This window comes from Chenopodium quinoa, unplaced genomic scaffold (assembly GCF_001683475.1).
Source record: "Chenopodium quinoa cultivar QQ74 unplaced genomic scaffold, ASM168347v1, whole genome shotgun sequence".
NCBI lineage: Eukaryota > Viridiplantae > Streptophyta > Magnoliopsida > Caryophyllales > Amaranthaceae > Chenopodium > Chenopodium quinoa.
The window spans coordinates 1,679,082-1,685,854 of NW_018744697.1; the positions used below are offsets into that span (position 1 = coordinate 1,679,082).

Here is a 6,773-nt window from a genome sequence, read left to right on the forward strand (position 1 = left end):
TTATTGTTTTCGCAATTTTGAAATTTTTAATGAAACACTTAGCGGGTTGAATTTTCGCTCCTCACTCGAATCAGGTTCCCAATTTCCCCCAAATTCCTAATTAAACCTCCCACTATTATGCTCTCCTCTAAACCTGAACTCCATCATCAGCGACAAAAAAAAAATCATTCGTTTTTGGTTAATTTCTGGGTTTTGCTTGCTAAACTTCAAGGAATTGGGGGTTTTTTTGCTCGTCACTTTCATAAATTTCAGGTATCTACTTACAATTTGCTATACAATATTGTTGCTAGGTACATATCTATCATTTTTGTTACCCTAATATCTCACAATTCTTTAAATTTCGTTAAAATTTGGAATTATTCTTTGCATGTCTTCGATTTTGTGTTGGTGTAGAACAAGAATCGATCTCTTATTGCGAGGTAACATTTTGCCCTTAATTAGATAATTTAATTTCTTTTTATGTTGTTTTTTTTTTCGTGAATTCTTTTTTCAAATCCAAGGTTTCCATTTTTTTTTTTATGTAGTTTTTTGGTTTTTGTTATAATTTTTATGGCGTTTTTTAGGGTTTAAGTTTGGAATTTTATGGGTTTTTGATATAAATTTTATATGCTTCGAATTTTCTGGTTTTTTATATCAATTTTATAGGCTTTGAATTTTCTGGTTTTTGAATTTTATGGGTTTTTAATATGAATTTTCTAGGGTAATTTGGTGGCTAATGATTGCATTTTGTCTTCACATGCTCTGCTCTTAGAAACAATACTCATTCCTTTATAAATTATTAAACAACAACCCCAATACTCACGGCCTACTGCTGATGAATCAAGTCTTCTTGTTAAGAATGTATAAGTTTGTTTCTTGGTTAAGATGATATGTATATTGCTGAAGAATTGCGTTGAGTTGATAATGAAGGTTGTGATAATTAGCAGGTGTGAAGATTAATTATAAGTTGAAATACATTTATAGAGTCTAATTTAGAGCTTGATAAATGATAATGCATGAAACTTGTGACACTATTATAAATCGCTCACTACTGCGGCCTCCCCTGGCCTAGCTCTCTTTCATTGCCCATATTTTAGCTCTTATTTTGGATCAAGAAACTGAAATATTATTGACAATTGCTCAGTGACTACAATTGCCTCTTAGAGGTAAAAGTAAGCAATGTATGAAATTTACACAGTTCCTGTTATATTTCTACAAAACTACCTAGTGGCCTGTTATATATCCCTTGAATTCTAGGAGCCATAGCTTCAGTTGGTTAACTTAGTCACGAATAAGATTGTACATTGGTAGTATTGTGATTGTTTTCTTTTCCTATAATTTATTATTATTAACAGTGTTCCTTCAGCATGATAATTAAAAAGAGTATTGTTGCAGGACTTGGATATTTCCGATGTTACGGTTCTAAACAATGTTGACGAAGCTACTCTTCGAAGTTTAAATGGATGCAGGGTTGCAGATCAAATTCTTAAGTTAGTTCCTAACATCAAGGTACACATGAAAACTTGGTTTCTTTAGCCTTGCAATGCTTTATATTCCTTCATTTTTTTAGTTATTAATGATTTTTTGTTGTATTTTAGATTTGTATTTTTAGTATAATATGATTATAGTCCTGGTTCAATAGCAGCTTTTATTTGCAGTTGCTTTGATCCTTGAATGATTATAAATTATAAACTATCTTCCATTTTCAGCATTTCTGCACTGCGCTTCGGTGTCTTAAGTTTTGGGCGAAAAAACGAGGTGTTTACTCAAATGTGAGTTTCTATGCTGTTCCAAGTTGCTATTGTTGATTATATTCCCAATTTACTTTTTTTTTTCTTCTTCTTCCTCTTTTGCTAATTCCATCAATCTGTTGGCTTAGGTGGCTAGATTTCTTGGAGGTGTAAATTGGGCAATTCTAGTTGCTCGAGTTTGTCAGCTGTATCCAAATGTAGTACTAAGTATGCTGGTTTCTCGATTTTTTAGGGTCTTTACCCCAGTGGCGTTGGCCCAACCCTGTGATGCTTTGTGACATTGAAGAGGAAGAGCTTGGATTTCCAGTTTGGGATCCTCGTAAAAATCATCGGGACCGTACTCATCACATGCCTATCATTACGCCTACATACCTTAGCATGAATTCTAGCTACAATGTTTCGCCTAGTACTCTCCGGATAATGATGGAGCAGCTCGAGTTTGGCAACAAGATTTGTTAGGTAAGGTGGTTTGAAGCCTGTTTTTTTCTTCTTTTTTTAAGATAACTCGGAAGACACTAATGTAGTTTTTTTTTACTTGATTATCATAGGATATTGAGCTTAACAAGGCACGCTGGGGCTCTTTGGGTAGAATCCCGATTTAGACAGTTGACTCGGATGGTAAGACATTTTTGTTTTTGTCTGCAATGGACTAGTGGTGGCTTTATTGGTCTTTGCTGGGGCTTAAGCTTTATTTGTGCTTGTCAAGCTGTTTTACATTGCACACAATTGTTATTTGTTATCTTATGAATTCCAGTTGTCTCTTCTGCATTTCGTTGTTGGTTTTTGTCTGAATAGGTCTTGTTTTATCTGTTGTACTTTTAGATAGAACGTGATACTCTTGGGAAACTACAGTGCCATCCCTGTCCACATGACTTGTTTGATCCATCCAGGCAAAGGGCTCATTGTGCATTTTTTATGGGTTTGCAAAGGAAGCAAGGCGAGGTTGTTCAGGAGGCACAACAGTTTGATATTCGCGCAACAGTTGATGAGTTTAGGAATTCAATAAATATGTACTCTTAATGGAAACCAGGAATGGATATATATGTGTTCCATGTCCGTAAAAAACTGCTTACAGCTTTTGTTTTTCCATAGGGATATAAGCGTTCTCGATTATCAAGGTCTCTAGGTGACCAGCGAGTACAAAGTTCGAGTAGTCCAAAAGATGAAGTTTATGGTGGAAGGTCTCATAAAAGAAAGTGTTCTAGTGAAGATGTATTTGGGCAACCGGGGAAGCAGCGGTCACTTAGTCCATGTGGTGCTTCAGTGTCTCCTGATTCAGTGCATCATAATTCTAGGTCTCCACTACCACAGTGTGATGTGACACATGTGGTAGATCGGGGTTCACCGCCAAGGATGGTATCAGGGTATGTCTCAACAAATAAGAATGCGGTGTTGGATCATGATGCTAAATATTTTGGGCTAGCTACATCTGCCAGTACTGTCTCAGTTGCAGAAAAGTCAGATATTCCTTCTACCTTTACCTGCAGTGCAGTCTCTATTCTTACAAGCAAAATGAGGTTTTCAGGGATCTTGATTCGGAACCTAAAGCAAATGTTTTTTTTCTTAACTCTAAGGGTTTAACTCAAAGGTATGTACTCATGAACCTTCTTCATATGCACTTTACATTTGTGTTTATCTATGAAGGGTTTAACTCAAAGGTATGTACTCATGAACCTTCTTCATATGCACTCTAAGGGTTTAACTCAAAGGTATGTACTCATGAACCTTCTTCATATCCATGTTAGCAACTCTATGAAGGTTTGGATTTATTTGGAATTTTGTTCTATGAACATTCCACGGAGGTCTTTAAAGTCAACACATTATCTGTCATAGGTGTTCTCTTCCAAAATTTATTCTATGCTACATGCAGGTAAGTGTGTTATGGTACTGGTAGCCACTCAAATTTTCTGTCACTTGCATTTGAATGGCTAAATGTGCCTATTGTTTGTAATCACTAGATCCTGAACTCCACTTGTAACTATGTTTGCAGGTGTCTGTTTCATTAGTTGAGTTGTTTGAGGTTCCTGACAGGTTTGTCGAGTTGATTGAGCTTGTTGCTTGCCCATGATAAGGATATCTTCATTTATTTAGTCAACAGCAACTGCAGGTACACTAATTACCCTAAAAAATAACTCCTTAAATTATAAAGCTTATCTATTCTTTGTATGTTAGTACTTGCTGATTTAGTTTATTGGTTATGACATTCATCTTGGTAAGAAGATAATGGAGATCATTCCTACATTTCTACAGCCATCATAAATTATAAATTTACTGGCTTCTCAGCTTATTAGTTTTTAACGCTATGTAGGGATTAGGAGGCTTTGGCTACAAAATGTGAACTTAGGGAGGAAGAGAGATGGCTCCCTAGTGTTAGTAGTTTTTATCTAATATTTTATTTAGATTCACTTGTTGATGTATTGATCGATGCATATATGAATACCGAGAAACGATAGAAAATGGTTGGCAACTAACACTGCAATATTTCAAGGACTGAAGAAAGATATATTTAAGCTCTTTAAAGATTTCAATTAGTGATTCGGAATTTGTTCCACTACAACTAGTCACGAATGAATTCTAAGTTTCAATTATAATTGAAATTCATTACTATGAGATATTGTATATACGCTATAATATATTTATATATACAATATAAAAATTTTGGTATAATTTTGTTGTACTTCTTAATTTTTTTTGGTAATATATATTAGTATACTAGAAATCATTGTCAGTGAATGAAATATTTTATTTTATTATTTTTTATATTTTTAAAAAGAATATGGACAAGATAATGCGTCCCCAAATTAGAAAACGTGGACAGAAAAAAGCGTCCCCAGAATGTTAGATAACAAATGTATGAAAATATGGACATAGAAAAGCGTCACCAATCCTAAAATTCTTGACTACAAAAAGCGTCGCCAAAGTTAAGAAAGTGCGCTAATTGTTGCAAGTTGCGACGCTTCGTATAAAATTTAGACACAACAAAGCGTTGAGATTCGCGACGCTTTTTTATGTCCAACAAAATTCTCGACTCACTTATTCTCGACGCTTTTTAGAAGCGTAGAGAGAAAATTTTGCGACGCTTTTTAGTGTCGAAAATATAGCTAAAAAAGGTCTAAAAAGCACGCCTTTTGTAGTAGTGGACACTGGCGTGGGCGCGCAGCCAGGTCGCACGGCCGCGTACCTGGTCAAGCTGAGTCCTTATCTTCTTTCTTTCCCTCATTTCCCCTTCACCCTCATACCTTGCACGCACCATTCACTTTCTCACTCTAGAAACTGAAACCCTAGCCTTTTTCATCAATTTTCCATCTTTAAATCATCAAAAATCATCAATTATCTTCTACAAATTCATCCTTAACAACAAAAATAATAGTACTTTTATTAATTTTCAACCTCCAATCTATCTCCTCCATTGAAGACCAAATTTGGGCCTTTTCGGTTTGGTGGGAATTGGTGGCTAGTTCATGTTCAATCTTGCTTCTAGTATGGCATAATCATCTTCTTAAACTATTATTTACATTTTTATATCATATTGTTGCAAGAATTTGTTTGTTTATGGTTGTGAATAGTAATAGTATGAGTTTTGATGAATTTGTTGATTGAATATGATTTTTGATTGATTATTTGTGATGGTTGTTGATTGATTTTTTCTCACATTGTGTTGTTGTATGTTTGTGTAGCAAATTTGGTTCATTTAGTGGTGATTGTGAGAAGTTGGAAATTTGGATTTTTGGTAGTAAGGTGTTGCTTGTGTGATTGGTGTTATTGGTTAAGGAGTTGTGATTTTGGTAATTGGAACTGTTTTGTGGTATTGTAGACACCCAAATGTGTCTCCCCAAAAACCAAACCCAGTGATGAATACTTTTTACGTCGCTTGATTATCGAATGAAGTGAAAGTGTGAAAAGTCTTGTGATACGGTCGTTTTAATAAAATACTTTCTTTCTGTTTTTGAAAATCTTCTCTATTTATGGAAATAGCCATTCCAATTTAGCTTGGTCCATGATAAGTGTCAATTAATAGTGTATTTGGGTCGAGCTCGTGAAGATCTTTCCAATGATATATTATAAGCCCAATTCTGATGAATAATGAGGAAGTTATGGTCCAAATACTAATTTGGGTCTGAATTGGTTTTACGGCACAATTATCTAGTAGAGGGTTCATTAATTATTATTCCTAAAATTATTAGGATTGATTATAGTCTTCTAGAATAGTCTACAAGGTTATTTTGAGTTCTAATAGCATTAGGATTAATAATTATTCTTTTAGAAAAATAATAAATTTGGTTTAAAATAAAACAAGTGTTTTATTATGATAAAATATGATTTAAAATTAATTAAAACGGAGTTTTAATTCCTTAATTATATTAAGAAGAGGATTCCGTACAAAAGCTTGTTTTATCTTAAACCAGCGCCAAACGACAAGAATGTTGCCAAACGACAGAGCCTGTCGCCATGCGTTATCCTTGTCGTTTTGCGTTGGGCTCTGTCGCTGGCGACAAGGGTCAGTTTTATTCCAATTCAAATTCTAATTATTTTCTATCGATTCCGGACTATTTTCTTATAAATAGGGGTCGTATTTCCCCGTTTTTATTCATTCACAATCACCATCTCTCTCTCTAAAAGCTAGAAGCTTATTCTTTATCCCTCTTTCCATATTCACAAGTTGCCTTCGCCCTAGACGTGAAAGGTTTATAATTTCTGAGGGTTTGGTCCCAAATCTCTATTTCAATTATTTAATTTAATTGCTTGATTTAATATTTTCCTTGAAGTTACTAACGCGTGTATTTTGTTATTAGAAAGAGATACGAGACATCCAAGTATGTATTTTAATTACTCTTTTGATATAGAAATCATGCTTAAATTATATTTCTTGCTAGTATCATGTTAGGATGTTATTTATTGCTTTCTAGTATCATGCTTAGGATGTGACAGGGTAAAGTCGTATCCCAAAATCAAAAGTAATTCCTAAATCCTCTAACTAATGTAGATAGGAAAGTAGGGTCAAATCCACAAAAAAACGAGTCTTTCTATTCCTAATTAACAAAT

At 34.3% G+C, this 6,773-nt stretch overlaps 1 pseudogene; it reads left to right on the top strand.

The window, feature by feature from the left end:
• Positions 1-4,258, top strand: LOC110702725 (annotated as a pseudogene).
• The last annotated feature ends 2,515 nt before the right edge of the window (positions 4,259-6,773 follow it).